A 17,228-nucleotide genomic window follows, 5' to 3' on the forward strand; every position below is an offset into this window, starting at 1 on the left:
AAAAAATGTCTTGTCCAACTCAATATGACACATGTAGATAAGAGTTAGAAAGATTAAAGGTACAGACAATGGAGGTACCTGGGCAGCTCGGTCAGTTGGACATTTGCCTTCGGTTCAGGTCATGATCCCAGGGTCCCAGGATCGAGCCCCACCTCAGGCTCCCCGTTCGGTGGGGAGTCTACTTCTCCCTCTGCCCCTACCCCTGGTCATGCTCTCTCATTCTCTCTCTCTCTCTCTCTCTCTCTCCCTGTCAAATAAATAAAATCTTTGAAAGAACGAAAGAGGTGCAGAGAATGACTTTTGCAACAATATTTTCTTCATGTGGAACAAAGTGGCCTTTGGAGGAATGAAGCTATAAGCTAGGTCTTTGTGGTCTTGCACTAAAGCAAAGGAATAAAATGGGCTAGATACTAATTACCAATGAATGTACATTCAGTTGGCATTATTATACACCATGTATATCTAGCATATTGAAAAGCCAAATGGAAGGCTGAATTTACATTATACGAACACCTCATAGAGCCATGCTTTGTAAGAGATATGTTCAAATGAGCACTTATACTGGGAACTAGTGTATACTTAATTCCTTGGCATTAATAGCTAAGTAACACACTCCAAATGGTTAAATCACTTTTATTTTATTAAAAAATAGTTACTTTTAACTGATCTTTTCCTTAAGGAAATATTTTAGCTCTTTTTTTGCAAAAACAGGCCTGTCAATTTTATTTTAAATATGTATCTGTTCACATTGCAATCCACAAAAAGCTTGCAGATGCTGCAAAGATTAAGTGACTACTTCTAAATAAATAAATAAATAAATAAATAAATAAATAAATAAATAAATATTTCAGTACTGAAAACAACTAAAATGTTCACTCCTTTAAAAATTAAAAAAAAAAAAAACCTCCACAATCATCTGTGACCATTGATGTGAAATTCATGATCTCACCAACAATCACTGTATTGTTAGCACATATTTTGAATTAAGTAGTCACATGTGCTAGGTAGCCTGACAGTGTGCAAAGTGTTCCTGGTCTGCTTTTCATGACATCACCAGTTAAGAAACATGTACTTATCTTAAAATTCTATAGTATCTGGATTCAATTCTCTGGGTTTAAATAATCAACCTAATAATTTTGAATGTGGCTTTGGAAAAATTACTTAACCATATCTCTTTGGATTCTTCTGCCTATAAAATAAAAATACATACTTCCAAATTTGCTGTGAAGATTAAAAAGAGAATGCGTGGGTGGCTCAGTTGATTGAGAGTCTGATTCTTGGTTTCAGCTCAGGTCATAATCTCAGGGTCATGAGATGGAGCCCTGTGTTAGACTTTGTGCTCAGTGAGAAGTCTATTTGAGATCCTCTCCCTCTGCCCCCCTCAAATAAATAAATAAATCTTAGAAAAAAAGAGAGAATCCATTAAAGTGCTTAATATAGAGTCTGGCATTTGTAAATGCTAAATGAATGTTAACTATTATTATTTTTATTATCTTACTGTGTTGTTCTTAGTACATCCTGTTATTTTGTGGCAGCTCCAACTCACCAGAATTTATATTTTATTCTGTATTTATAGATTAAAAAAATATCTTGAATGTCTTTTCCTGAATTGAGTAGGTGGCTCAAATAATTCATTTAGATATGTTCTAATTGCTTGATTGACAAACAAACTTGATTGCTTCATTTCCCTTCCTTCATTCATTCATTAACAAGAATATATTTAACGTGAATTAAAAGGAAGTTGGGAATAAAAATAGCATCAATTGTATTCTAAAAGATCTTATAATCCGGAGGGAGAAACAAAAATATGTAAACTAGTAAACAGAAAGAAAATAGATATGTGATGACAGAAGTCAATTCAAAAATAATAATATCTGATGAATCCACCTTTTATGGTTGGAGAAGGAGATTTGAAAACTAAAACTTGTTATTTACAAAAGCCCTCCTGATCTTCCTCTAAATTCCATAGCCTCTCTGCCTGTGTTGACTGACAACCCTTACTCCTTGACCTGTCTTTGTAGCTTTTCCACCTACTTCAGCCCTGCATGCTGCTTTGGAGTCATGGCATGGAGAGCATTTGCTGCTGTTGCTTACCAACCATCTATTTCCCCCACTTTCTGGTAACAACTTCCCTTATAATAAAAACATTGAAACAGAAATTGTCCCCAAATCTGGTCAGAACAGAAAGCTAACTAAAATGACTCAGTTTCTAAAGAATAATTGGGACTTCTATACAAATTACTTTTTTGTCATTAGAATATTTCTTATTAAAAAAAAAGAATATTTCTTATTGTGGTAAAATATATGTAACTTAAGATGTACTGTTTTAACTATTTTTATGTGTACAGTAGCATTAAGTACATTCACATTGCTGTGTATCCATCAGCACCATTCATCTCCAGAAATTTCTCATCTTCCCAAACTGAAATTCTGTCCTCATTAAACACTGACTTCCCATTCTCCCTCCTTCCAACAACACCCATTCTCTTTTCTGTCTCTAAAAATTTGATTACTCCAGGTACCTCATGTAAGTAGAATCATACAATATTTGTCCCTTTGTGAATGATTTCTTTCACTTATATAATGTCTTCAAGGTTCATCCCTGTTGTAGTATGTGTTAAATTTCCTTCTTTTTTAAGATTGAGTAATATCCCATCACATGCATACACCACATTTTGTTTATCTGTTCATCCATCAATGGACACTTGGGTTTTGTCTACCTTTTGGCTATTATGAATAATGCTACTATGAACATGGATGTACAAATATTGATTTAAGTCCCTGCTTGCATTTTTTTTTTGGGTGTATACCCAGTAGAGGAATTGCTAGATCATGTGGTCATTCTATATTTAATTTTTTAAGGAATAGTCATACAATTGTCCACAGCAGCTGCATCATTTACAGTGCCCAAGGGTTCCAATTTCTCTCCCCACCAACATTTCTTATTTTCTGGGGTTTTTTTGATAATAGGCATCCTATTTGGTGAGTAATAAAACATTTTTATTTTTTACTTTTCTTAGAGATTTTATTTATTTATTTGACAGAGAGAGAGAGAGAGCACAAGTGAGGGAGAGGCAAGAGGGGGAGAAGCAGACTTCCCACTGAGCAGGAACCCCCAAATGGGGCCCGATCCCAGGACGCTGAGATCATGACCTGAGCTGAAGGCAGACACGTAACTGACTGAGCCACCCAGGTGCCCCAATAAAATATTTTTAACATAAACAGAGACACAGTGTGATTTTTATCTCAGACATGTAGATATACATGTCTACATATAGACATGTATATACTTGCATAAAAACACATAAACAAATTTAACAAAAATCAATAAATCTACTTGGTATTTTGTTTTCAATGAAAAGTCTGGAGTCAGTTTGTAGTTTTGGCATGAAATAGTCATAGTCCTTTTTTCATTTCATGGAATCCTAGAACAAGAAGGACCTTGAAGTTCACCTGTTGCTAATCCACCTTGCTCACCTTATGAAATACTTAGGACAAGGAAAGGGAGCAGCAAAGCCAGGAGGCTCCTTAGTCTTAGTTTTCCCCTTGGGGGCTTTTTGCTCTTCCCTGTGACTGTCTCTAAACATCAATCATCATGCATAACTAAGTATAATGGTACACAGGCTCAGGAAGCAGAAGACAACAAATGTAATTTGGTTAACATGTTCTTTAGCAAATATCTCTATGACAGAAAGAAAGACTTAATGTATAATTATGTCTTCACCTTCATGGATTTGTAATGCCCGCAGATATGTTCTGTGTGGTTTACGATGATAACACACATTCAGCTGGCCTGAAATATCTCATTACAACCCTGTCTGAGCTTAGCTCATCCATAATGCTCTAACTGTGGCTGAAGTGAGACTGGGATTCCTGAAATCCACTCCATTATAATACATATTTCAGTTCATAAATCCCAGCTCTTTCTCCATACACCCCCCCTCCCCCAAGGCTGCCTTTCACTTCCTCACTAAATTCACTGGAGTGACAGTAAGCTACCCCATCCATCATTCACCTGCCTCACCGCTAAGGTGATAAATCTCCATTTCCCTCCTGAGAGTTTGACACCCAGTGGCCCTCCCTCTTCTGCAATTACAATGCTCCCGCGGCCTCTTATGATTAGAATTTCTGATTATGTGCAAATCATATGTGCAGCAACACCCGCATAACAACTTGCTAACTTCCTTCATTTCATTGTAACTGGGCCATGCTTTTTAAAAAATGACTTTAATGGGTTTCATCTTGGAAGGACAAATGCCATGTCCTTTTAGTGTTAACACATTGTTCATTTTGTCTCATCATGCCCATTGACATTGAAAGTTGTTTTAATCTCAGGAAGATAGCCTTGTCTTTGGAATGCTGTTTGCCTTAATATCTAAGAGGCTTTGTAAAGCTTGCCTAAGGATATTCTGCATTTATCTTGGTTCTAAATATGGTGAATATAGCAATCCAGACTTAAAACATATGGATGGAGTGGAAAAATGTTTTTCTATAGGAAAATAATGTCAACTTGAAATATAGATTACTTGTGTCTTATATTTTATGAGTAAAACAAAGCTTACTTAGGTCTTGAGGACCTAATCGTACATGCTGGTAACAGAGCTGATTAAAGGGTAAATGAGAACAGGATGTTTGCTCCCACAACTATAATAGTATCCCCTGAGGATTTTAAGTTTTATGATTAATTTTTCGTTGGTTTTCATATAACTTATTTATGTGATTTCTTGATGCGCTATTATACTTTAAAGAAATATTTTAGTGTGATTATCTGAGAGAAGAAAATGATAATCCTACTGTGTAAAAAGGCAGAAATCTAAAAACCACATGTTGACTCTATGTTTATACCAGTATTAAAACTTTAGGGGTACCTAGGTGGCTCAGTAGGTTAAGCCTGTCAGCTTAGGTCATGATCCCAGAGTCCTGAGATCAAGCCCCATACCCCTCAGCAGGGAACCTGCTTCTCCCTCTCCTCTCTGCTCATGCTCTGTCTCTCTCTCTCTCCCTCTCTCCCTCTCTCAAATAAATAAATAAAATCTTTAAAAAAAATAGGTACTCAAGTTGACTTGAGCATAATCTTTTTTTTTCTTTGCATCCTGGTGATCACATTTATTGAAAGAGTTGGAAAAAAATTAAAATGCCCTCTAGCTTAAGAATTTTTGAGTTATCTGCAAATCAACTCAATTCAGGAGTGGAAGAATCCTTGGTCATTTCTTAATATCAAAATGAACGCAGGTTTCTCTTTTGGATGTCTTCTACATTTAAAGAGGCAATCATACAAAATCTCCTATATTCCATACACGATAAATTCTTTGTTTCAGCCAACTCTTAATGGAGGAGCAACTAGCACAACACCATCTCCCCGGACAAAAAGCATCGGAATATTCCGTTTTGTTGATTTATATATCTCTTCATATGTTTCTTCATCAATTTCTATAGTAGTCACAGTTTCTTCCACATCTCCCAATATCATATTTAAATGCTGATCATATGCATGTAATCTGCCTTGAAGCTCTCGGTCATTTCTCATTTTCACATAAATTCGCTCATCCGGGCTGAGCCTGATGAGATCCAGGGGCTCTTCTACGGTGTTGGTAGTTTGTTGCTGGTCCACGTCGTCCGCCATCTTTCAAACCCTCTTGAGCATAATCTATATTTATATTGAGAAGTACTTTTCAACTATTATGTTGCTAAACCAAAGGTAATAAAAGGAAACATTTTTCAATTTCTTGAACAGATCACCTTGCTTTAGTTAAACAAAGCAGTTTTTATTGTCACAGAAAAAAGCCCGTTACTTAAAATTTATTTAATTTTTAGAAAAGAGGATCTCCCTAGTTTTGAACTCTTCATACCAACCATCCAACTTCCTGGAAAATAAGAATTTTTTTTTAATTTATTTATGATAGTCACAGAGAGAGAGAGAGAGAGAGGCAGAGGGAGAAGCAGGCTCCATGCACCGGGAGCCCGATGTGGGATTCGATCCCGGGTCTCCAGGATCGCGCCCTGGGCCAAAGGCAGGCGCCAAACCGCTGCGCCACCCAGGGATCCCGGAAAATAAGAATTTTTAATATTTAGGAACAGACCCTTGACTTATTCAGAAAATCTGGAATAATCAATGCCAGGTGAGGGAAAAAGGCAAAACTCCCATCCTCCCTCCAAATCCCCAGATTGTCAGAAAGGGAGACAGAACATAAAGACTCCTAACTCTGGGAAATGAACTAGGTGTGGTGGAAGGGGAGGAGGGCGGAGGGTGGGGGTGAATGGGTGATGGGCACTGAGGGGGGCACTTGACAGGATGAGCACTGGGTGTTATTCTGTATGTTGGCAAATTGAACACCAATAAAAAATAAATTTATTATAAAAAAAATCCCCAGATTGTGCATACACATTAAGAATGTTCTCAGATATACAGGACACAGCTGATTACAAACAGTGGAGTGTCCTTGCTTATCACAGAAGGTAAGAGAACCAGAAATGAAACACTAGTACCAGACTACCAAAGTCAAGGACACAGTCTCTGTTCTTGTGGAGTTTACAGTCTTGCATTGCTTCACTAAGTTGCAGAGTCTACTGTATTTAAGGATATTTGTACTTAACACCATGATGCTTGATCAGAAACATCATTAAATAAATATTACGTCCTCTGTGCTTATCTCACTGTAGTCACAGTGAATTTGCATCATGGTCTGAAGACACACATACATTTACATCTCCATGACTTTATATGTGTTTTCCCATAGATTATATTGCCTTTATCTCTTTTATCCACCTACTTATTCCTTCAGGCACAGTTGGTTGTATACATAGTATGTGTATATTATTTGTAATCCTAGATGACAATTATTAATGACTACATATGGTAGAGGGATGATGATGACTTAAAGAGGTAGAAATATGTATAAGATCTCAGCCAAAAGAGACGTGATCTGTCGAGCCTTTTGAGTGGATAGAATTAATCAGTATTGGCAGTGCATTGGAAGCTTCTTTGAGGGCTTCTCCAATGTTCTGTCTGCTTCCTCAACTGAATCCTCTTCACAAAGACCTCCTTCTACATCGTTCTTCTTCTCATATCCATTGATCATCTCTTCTGACCCCATCGTCCTCACCAGAGTATCCATACATGATAAACAGTATTAGGAGAATGAACACAAACTGGGTTATTAAAACCAGGACACTACAGAACAGCTTATGGTTTTTAAAGGATGATACTTTCCGGAGAAATGAAAGTTAAGGCAACGGGAAGTGTCTTTAGTATATATTCCACTGCCTAGAGCAAAAGCAGAAAAAGGGAAGAAAGTGCACTCAATCAAGATCAAGGAAGTAGCACATGTGAAAGCATGGAAGGATAATAATGCCTAAATCTCTAGTCTTGCTGGAACAGAGCACAAAAGAGAGTATTAGGACACAAACCTAGAAATGCAAGCAGATAATAGAAAGAGCATTTGGGTTTCATTCAATTGCCAATGGGAGCTGTTAAAATGTTTCACTAGGGCAGTGATGCAATCTGACTTGTGTTTTGAAGGAATAATTCTGGCAGTTGGTTGTCAGGAGGTTGGACTAGAAGGAACATTTGCTGGAGGCAGGGAAAGTCCAGAAGGTATTTGTGGGAATTCACGTAAAAGATAATGAAATCCCTATCTATTTTGTATACTCTGTATCTGATAAGCACTCAATCAATATTCTCTAATGAAATAAATAAACTAGAACGTGAAGCTCCCTCACAACAAGGATCTGTGTGGTACATCTACATTATTTAACCAATTTAAAATCCTAAAAGTTGAGAAGGGTTATTCTTTGATAAAGAAGTCATTAAGGGCAGCCTGGGTGGCTCAGTGGTTGCCTTCAGCCCAGGGCATGATCCTGGAGATCCAGGATCGAGTCCTGCGTTGGGCTCTTTGCATGGAGCCTGCTTCTCCCTCTGCCTGTGTCTCTGCCTCTCTCTCTCTCTCTCTCTCTCTCTCTCTCTCTGTCTCTCATGAATAAAAAAATCTTTTCAAAAAAGTCATTAAGTATTTTCTGTTTATTTTTTTTCCTTTTACACAACCCCTAAGCAGATGAATATTAAACTACTGACTATGACCCTCCTATTCACAAACTTGGGCTTCCCTGACCATAACATCTGACATTTAGAATTCTGTATCAATTCAGTGTGGTGCATGAGTTCTCAATCTTGATACTTAAGGCTTCTACTTAGTTTCATGAGGTCTCAATAAAATTGCATCTGAATATACCATTCATAGGGATAGAAAGTCAGGAGCAAGTGGGCATAAAGGGAAACTCCATGTCTCAGAAGACAGGACAGGAGAGCCCACGAAACTCATTCTTCCCACGACTGAACTGAGAAGCACTTGAAGTGGGAAACAGCGAAAGTCTTCAGGCTGCCTCGCTCGCTTGCATGTTCCTGGCACTAAGTCTGAACCGCTATTTCTTGCAAGTCTGCAGTCAAGTGTTCTGCCTCTTTCTGATGCTAGACTCAGGCGGAATTGCAAAAGCAGCAGTCTCTTGGGACAATGAACCCCAAGCTCTTCGGAAGAACAGCAAAGCAGAACTCCTGAATTTGTGCTTGCATTCTTTATATCAGTGAACAAACTTTTAGTCAGAATCTATATTATCTCAATTCTAAAACGTGCTTGGTTTGCAGTTTCTGAGGCCTTAGAGAACCATTGTGTTTCTCTGCCTAGATGGTTTCACATTTTACACTAATCAGCCTCTTTGGGCCAATATAATTATGCAAAGTTAGTTGGTACCTTTATTTCTTGGCCTCCTCCCCTGGAGTCATTTTACTTTGAAGTTTATTGTCTTGCTCCAGTGTTTGGTAATTAAGTAATAACTACAAAAGTCATAGGAGAATTCATTAAGAAATATCTACAAGGTACTTCTAAAAACCTATGATAAATGCACTCTACAGCCCTGAGTGAGAAGGGCAGTGTCTGGAGTCATCAAGAACCAGGCCTGATATAGTGACAGACAAACGCAAAAAAAAAAAAAAAAAATTAAAAAAATTAAAAAAAAAACAAGCCAGGAGAACTTTTTAAATGCATCCAATAATGATCTTGCCAAATGTCTGCTTAAAATCCCAGCAACTGCTTCCCATGAGCCCTCAATATGGCTTGTAAGACCCTCCAATCCCCTCCGGCCTCTCCTGAGTTATGGCTCGCCATTCCCCTGGCCATGGTGTTGCAGTCGAATTAGCTTTGCCATCTAATGTACCTTGCTCTCGCTGCTGGCCCCAGTTCAAGAAATGCTTTACTCAATTTCCTCACTGCACTCCTCAAGCCTATTTAAGATCTGTCATGTGACACTCATCCCTTAGGTCTCAGGTTATAGGTCTTTTCTCCATGAAACTTCTCCTTGAATCCCTTTATACTAGATTAGCCATTGTTTCTGCTTTTCTAATATAATACTAATAGCTGTGCACTGCCATTCCTGTTTGAATTGTCTCCCTCCCACCTAACCTAGACTGGAAGCTAAGAATGTCCCGTTTCATCCTTATACGGCAAGATCTTAGCCCAGTGCGTGGCAAAAAGTAGGGTTCCAATAAATATGTGTTCCATGAATGAATGAATGGGTTACTAAAAGAATGGCACTAAAAAAAAAAAAATCAATCTGTGCCTTAGAACATACTCACTCACTCACTCACTCACTCACTTACTCAATGTTTTCTTAAGTTTTAGGATATCTCCCTGCCATTAGAAATGTAGCTATCTTCCTTAGGTAGCAATTCATTTATGCAGTACTCTATTCTGACATTTATTATTGAAATAGCAGAATCCTAAAAAAAAAAAAAAAAATGAGCCAACTAATCAACATTTATGGAGAATCTATTAAATCTTTAACTGTGAATTAGAAAACTTCTTTGGCTGTAAGCCAGTGAGGATGCAGAATAGAAGTTGATTACTTCCAGCGATGTCTTAAGGTTTATGAAACACCATAACAAGTTTAGTAGTAAAATGTTAACTGCTTATCACAAAATCATTTCCCCCCCCCAATTCTAGCATTGTATGTGTCACCTGTTATAATCTGCTCACCTTTTAAGACCCCCTTCCCTTCTATACTACCTTTGGCTCAGTCAGTGCTTCAATAGGCAAAAGTCTAATGTTTGCATGATTTGCTTGCAAAAAGTTGGTTGCTTTGTGGCTCATATAGAATATGCAAAATAATTTTCCAAAATTTTAAAATATGAGTAAGGTTCTTGTGATCTTATAGGCTCTCTAATACCATTATAATTCAGAGATATTGTAGTATAAGCGCTGGCAGTTGTTTTTTCCCCCCTTTTTTTGTAATATGAGGGCTCAGTTTACATTTTGATTGGTGAGGTACCTACTCTAAAGACAGTTATCTTCTACAAACACATTGTCAGTCCCATGACCAGCTACAGAGCCAGCACACCTCCCCACACTGAAGCTCCTTTGTTTGATATCTATTTCAATAATTGGCCATTTGGGCCACTAGTTTGTTTTGTTGTTGTTGTTTTTTTAATCTTTATTCTCATGCTTCAAATTCCCACTCATGTTTTAAATTCACCAGTAAAGAGTGAGCCCTTGAAACCCTAGACCTGCATCCTCAACTCCAATGAAAGCAGAACTTCCTGGACCTCTGCACAACCCCTACTCCCCACCTCACCACGTGGCCCCAGTTCTACTGTGTAATTTCTGGGTGGTGTAAGTAATAAACTTCTATTTTTTCAAAGTTTTCTCATAGTTGCTGCTGAAGGTCATCTTGCAATCATATTTAAGAACTGCAGAGTCGGTTCAGTTGTAAAACAGGTTTGGAAAGAGAGCTGTCTGTGAGAAGCTTACCACCCCCCACCCTACAACACTGGGAGTGCCCAAAGGCATTTCTAGCTGATAGTATTACAATCAAGAGGCTGAGACTGGCACAAAATAGATATGAACTAAACCCTCAACTCTGTCAGTTGTCAGAATTGCAAAAAAGGACTGCATGAGAGATGTCTACTGAAAGATCTAAGGGATAATGCAGGAGAGGATGTTTTATACGTCATAAATCATTATGTAAATATAAATATATGTATTTATTAATTCTTAGAATATTCTGAAAAAGAATTGTCTGTCAGTGGAGATCTTCCCAACATGGAAGGATCTGAGTTGGAAATGATTGAATTTGACTATTAAGATAAGGAATAAATAGCGGTTTTAGAATGAAGGATCACTGGGAAAAGTAGGTAAAGCAGCCAAGAAATCAGGATATTAGAAAGATTCTCTATATCAACACTGAACTTCATTAAGGATAATGGCAGATAAGATTGTAAAGCATGCCAATAATCCTAGAACTAAGTACAAGAGAGAAGTGGCTGAGGGATCAGTGACATAATTCAGACAAATAGATAGTATAGCTACCAAGGAAAAGTAATGCTTTTAAAAGTACTTGTATTTTATTAAGCATAGCACCCATCTAAATACATGTGAAAAATAATTCAGAGACACATCTATGAAGATGGTATGTGGTACATGCTTTGGGCTCATGGCATCTATACAATAACTTACTCCATAAGCATCTATTTCCAACAGGTAGGGAATGACTATATCAAGCTCAACTTGATATCCCAATTGAATTATTTAAGGAGATCAGAGAAGGTCCCCCAAACTGTGACATATTTGTATGGTCCTTGAATAAAACATTTTTTATTCTATGTTCCTTCTTTCATAATTTTTAGGTATTCTTTTATAATCTGAGTATGAAAAAACTTCCTGTTCTTTGATTTCTTTAACAAATCTTTTCTGTTGTTCCCTTTTTCCCCCTTACCTAGAATTATTTCAAGACTATGTTCAGAATTCCACTTTTTAATGATGCTTTGATATCTGTCCCCATCCAAAAATCATACTTGCAAGTACTTTCCTACAGTAAGTTCTTTGCCTATTATGCCCTTCCAGATCATTTGCTTAATTCCTTCCTATCTTTCAAATCCCAGCTAAGATATGCCTCCCCTGACCTCCTAGTTCCCAGCAAGGTCACACATTCCATTAAGTGTGCTCGCAGCATATACCTCTCCCCTATCATTTATTAGTACTATAACTAAATGTTTAATGGAGTAATTTTTGGTTATTTTCTCTCTTGACCACCACTGTCTTCCCAGTAACAAATGTGATACTTTACATAGAGTAGGGGCTCGATAGATAATTACTGGATCAGTGAAGACATGCAAGAATGAATGAATAGTTCTAGCATGAAGTAAAAAGATTACAAAGCAGTTTTAGAAAATTACACCATTTTCATTAATAAAAACAAAAATTAAGTGTCAAGATATCTATAAAATTTTAAAAAGTATTATTTCCAAGGGAAAATTGAGGGAAATTTTATTTTTTTTTAGATCTTAACTGTATACATTTTCTATAATTAACATTTATTTTATCAGAGCTAAAATAAAGTGCCTTGACCTACTTCACTTATATTTTTAGAAGTCCTTTACCTTATTTGGCTTATATCTGTTATTTACCTAAATAACAGATATAATTTATGTATTATATAAAAATTATATCTTTTGAGAAATAGATCTAATTTATTTATTTAAGTTTAAATATCACCTCCTCAAACTACCATCTTATAGTTGTATACAGCTTTACAAGCTTTCTGATATACCTTTGCTTATTTGGCCTTCACAGAGACTCTAGAATATTAGCAGAACAGATCTTGCTCCCATTCTACAGATGAGTGTATAAATATAATGTTATAACAATGTTTAGTAATCACTTCCTTTCCCAATGCTATAGCCTCCAAGGTTCTTATCACTAAGAAGTATTTACTTATGTCTAAATCAAGAAAAGTGGATATTTATATTGTTTCACTTACTCTTTGTGATATGAATTTGTCAGAAAAATGTGTCAAGATTTTATCCTATGCTCCACTTTAACCATTTTGCAAGAATTATTTAGAGAGTTGAAATTCCTGTAATTAAGAACTATTTCATTCATTCAATAAATACTGAGCAATTTACAATGTGCTAGACACTACAGTTACAACAATAAAATATTTTCCCTGGCTTCATGAAACTTGCAGTTTATAGGAAGATAAACACACAAGGAAATACATGATTAATTTTGAAAAAAAGCTGAAGTGGAATAAAAAACAATGAGGAATGAAAAAGAATAATGAGGAGGACTTCGCTTAGATTGGAAGGGCAAATAAGGGAGTTTCCAAAATATGAGTGAGCATTATCCAAGTGAAGAGTGGGAGGAAGGGTGTTTCAATCAGAGGGATACAGTGAGCAAACACCCTGGGCAAAAAAGAATTTGGACCATTTTGAGAAACCGTTAGAAGGGATTGCAAGAGCAAAGGAAATAAGCACAAGAGTGGCATGAGATGAAACCGGGGAGATAAAACCCAGCTCTTCTCTTTCCATTAAATGAGCTTTTTAACTACATTCACATTCAGAATCAGCCCATGATTTGTTGCCTTTTTTAAGATGAAACAGCCTTTATCATAAATCCTTTCTGTCAATTACCTGTTATAACTGTAAGAGGAGGGATGCCTGGGTGGCTCAGTGGTTGAGCGGTTATCTTTGCTCAGGTTATGATCCCAGCATACTGGGATCGAGTCCCACATCAGGCTCCCAGCGAGGAGCCTGCTTCTCCCTCTGCCTGTGTCTCTGCCTCTCTCTGTGTGTCTCTCATGAATAAGTGAATAAAAAATCTTTAAAAAAAAATAACTGTAAAGGGAGTTGCCTTCTTATACATAAAAAAGCCAACTTCACCTTATTTATTATCCTCACTTTGTGCACTACACAGAGAAAATTGAAATTGTTATTGTGATATAGAAGAGTATATCTTAATTAGCAAATTACTAAATTATTATCTTTCTTACTTATCTTTAATTTTTATAAGTTCCTAGAACCTTATATCTACAATTCTGTATAGAGAGTTGGTTGGTGATAAATAAGTTACTAATTAAGGTGAGAGGCAATTTATTTATGAAGAGATGAAATGATACTAATAAAACCTTAAAGCTATTGAAATTCTGTAGTTAAAGGATACTGTAGCAAATTTTTGAAATATAAGAAATACTAATCAATTTTATGTTTGGATTTTCATTTACTGGAATCTTATCACATATTGTCAATGTGCCTTTCTCAGTTATAGCAGAGTATATAAGCACAAAGTCATAGAGCAAGAAAAATAGATGGCACTTAGGAGTATAACTCATCCAGGTGACAGAGCTAGATAAAGGAGTCATTTCAGTATATCTCCATATATATTCTAAATCCATGTAAGAGTTGAGATTCCCAAAGGAGGGCGTGTAGCAGCCATCCAAGCTTGGGGAAAGGAAATCCCTTGCTGTTTATTACAGAAAGAAGAAACCAGCAAGGAGAGAAATGCAATCACAGAAATGAGAAGTTCTATGGAAGTTGAACCTCCAGACAACAGCAATTAATAGTGCTGAGTCAATATATGCACTCGTGTCCATCTGTTATTGGAAGGGAGAAAAAACTGAAAAATGCTCATTGGATTGGATTTTAAAGACAATTTTGGTGATCTTATAACTTTCTAAGAAAACAAACAAAAATTTAGACACACATATATTTGACTATTTATTTAGCTAGATGAGTCGTGTCATCAATAAGACACATATTACATACCAGCCAATGGAATATTCACTTTGCCTATAGACTATAAAATGCCTATTATCAGTATGACATATTTAAAAAAATTTCAGACTCAAAAGTAACAATGTTAGGCTAAACACAAGGGAATTTTTATAGCTCAAACATAGCTCTTGCTTTGAGTATTTTTGATATTGCTGCTCTTATTAAAGCATGTGTTTGCAGCATTATTTATATATACATAAATACATTTAAAAGAAAACAGAAATGAGTATATCTCCAAGACCACAGTTGAATTGTGAAGATTGATCCTCTAAGGGCATAAAACACATGTGAAGTTCTTAACACATTTATTTGTTCTTTAGTAATCAATTCCAGTTAAGCCTCCTGAATCTTGAAAAGTCCATTTTAGGTGTATTTTTGGAATGTTCTAATGTTCTGTGATAAATGGCCTCAAGGTAAGAATCTTTCCCAAATTTTTCAAAAAATATCATACATTTGTGGGAATTAGCCAAATTAATTCTGCCATAACTAAATCCTGGATTTCCTTATTTATGAAATTAAAACATATTTATTTTCTCCTGGACACTGCCAATGTCATAATTTTCTTAAGGAAATACTATGGATGTGGCCACATCAGTCTTCTCTATAATATCTGGGATTTTTGACAATTGAAATTGTTTTTATTTTTATTTTTTTAAAGACTTTATTTATTCATTAGAGACAGAGACAGAGAGAGAGAGAGAGAGAGAGAGAGAGAGAGAGAAAGCAGAGACACAGGCAGAGGGAGAAGCAGGCTCCACGCAGAGAGCCGACGTGGAACTCGATCCAGGATCTCCAGGATCACACCCTGGGCTGAAGGAGGCGCTAAACCGCTGAGCCACCCCGGCTGCCCTGAAATTCTGTTTTTTAAAAATAGTCTCATTACAGTTACTTCACATGCATTCCCTCTAGAGCACGGAAGCTATTTTTGAAGAGTGAATCCAAGTATCTTCACACAGAGCTGAGTCTTAGGGAAATCTACAGAGCCAAGTATTTGTGCAGCACCAGCTAAGCATTCTGGAGTGCCACTGTACTTTGGCGAGAAGGCTTTATTTTTTTAAAAGTCTGATTCTGACCATTTCTGATTAATGACAGTAGAAACTTACTTGCACACACTAGAAAGGTAGAACTATGTATCAGAAATGATGAACTTAAAAAAAAAAAGAAGAAAAAATAAATGATGAACTTTTTATAAGCCTATACTTTTTGACACTCTATTTTTCAATCTTTAATGCAGGAAAGCCAAGAACTGCCAGCATCTTTTCATGTAGTAATCATGCCTTAAATTAGAAATCTTGGTAGTGTCTGTTTGACATTGTTTTGCTGTTCAAGTTTGGCATTTTAACTAGCATTTTCTCACGAATCTTAGTGTGCTACATTAGAGCATTAGTCTAGTCAGTTCAGTTAATTGGAGAATACATTTCTAAGGTGAATAAAGTCATTAAATCCCCTAGAAGCCAGTTGCCTTTGTTCTATGGGCACAGTCTACACTGAAATAATAGCAAGTTTTGTTGTTGTTGTTGCTGTGTGTACCTTTAGCCTCAAGGTCAATTTAGTTTAAAAAATGATGATAGAGCTCAAACCTATCAGCATTAGTGAAAAAGCAACTCAATATATTCTTCTAACAATGCATGGGAATACTATTCACATAGGAAAAAAATAGGCAATTACTGATATCATAGCCATGTATTTAGATCAGTTAATCATCAATTGCTTCTGCTTGTAGAGTTATCTATTTATAAAAGTGTATTTGTGGGGAAGAAAGAGAAAAATGAAAAAAGATATTACATCAAGGAAGGCAATATTGTAAGATTGGAATAGAAGGGAACTTAAAAATCACCTTTCCTCCTTTTACAAAAGGGAAGACTGAGGGCTGGAAAGAACGAGTGAGTGATGTATCCACTGCCACTAGGATTATAGGGAAAAAAATAAGAATCAGTAATGACTCAATTCTAGATGTCAATTTGACTGAGCCACCACACCCAGATATGTGGTCAAACATTCTTCTGAATGTTTCTGTGATGGTGTTTTCAGATGAAGTGAACATTTAAATCAGTGGACTTGGGATCCCTGGGTGGCGCAGCGGTTTGGCGCCTGCCTTTGGCCCAGGGCACGATCCTGGAGACCCGGCATCGAATCCCACGTCAGGCTCCCGGTGCATGGAGCCTGCTTCTCCCTCTGCCTGTGTGTCTCTCTCTCTCTCTCTCTCTCTGTGACTATCATAAATAATAAATTTAAAAAAATAAAATAAAATAAATCAGTGGACTTTGAGTAATGCCGGTTGTCTTCCATAATGAGTGGGCCTTGTTCAATTAATTGAAGGCTTGAATAGAACAAAAGGACTGACCTCCCCAAAGGAGGAATGAATTCTGCAGGAGATAGCCTTTGGTCTTGAACCACAACATTGGCTCATCCCTGAGTCTACAGACTGCCAGCCTACCCTGCATATTTGGGAATTGGCAGCCTCCATAATCCCATGAATCAATTCCTGGAGATAAATCTCTCTCACACACACATCTTATTGGTTCTGCTTCTCTGGACTAATAGAGCGTTGTAGATTACATGTGCCTACAAGTGAAAAGATTGGGTAAAAACATCAAGGATCTTCCCGTCTAAACTTTTTGTTTCTTTTTAA

General features: G+C 36.7%; 2 pseudogenes; both read right to left on the reverse strand.

Annotated features, from left to right (window-relative positions):
- The window catches only part of LOC100683620, a 106,117-nt pseudogene that overhangs the window by 29,148 nt on the left and 59,741 nt on the right, over window positions 1-17,228 (reverse strand).
- Window positions 5,089-5,628, reverse strand: LOC609218 (annotated as a pseudogene).

The sequence above is a fragment of the Canis lupus genome, chromosome 14, assembly GCF_011100685.1.
Source record: "Canis lupus familiaris isolate Mischka breed German Shepherd chromosome 14, alternate assembly UU_Cfam_GSD_1.0, whole genome shotgun sequence".
Taxonomy (NCBI): Eukaryota; Metazoa; Chordata; class Mammalia; order Carnivora; family Canidae; genus Canis; species Canis lupus.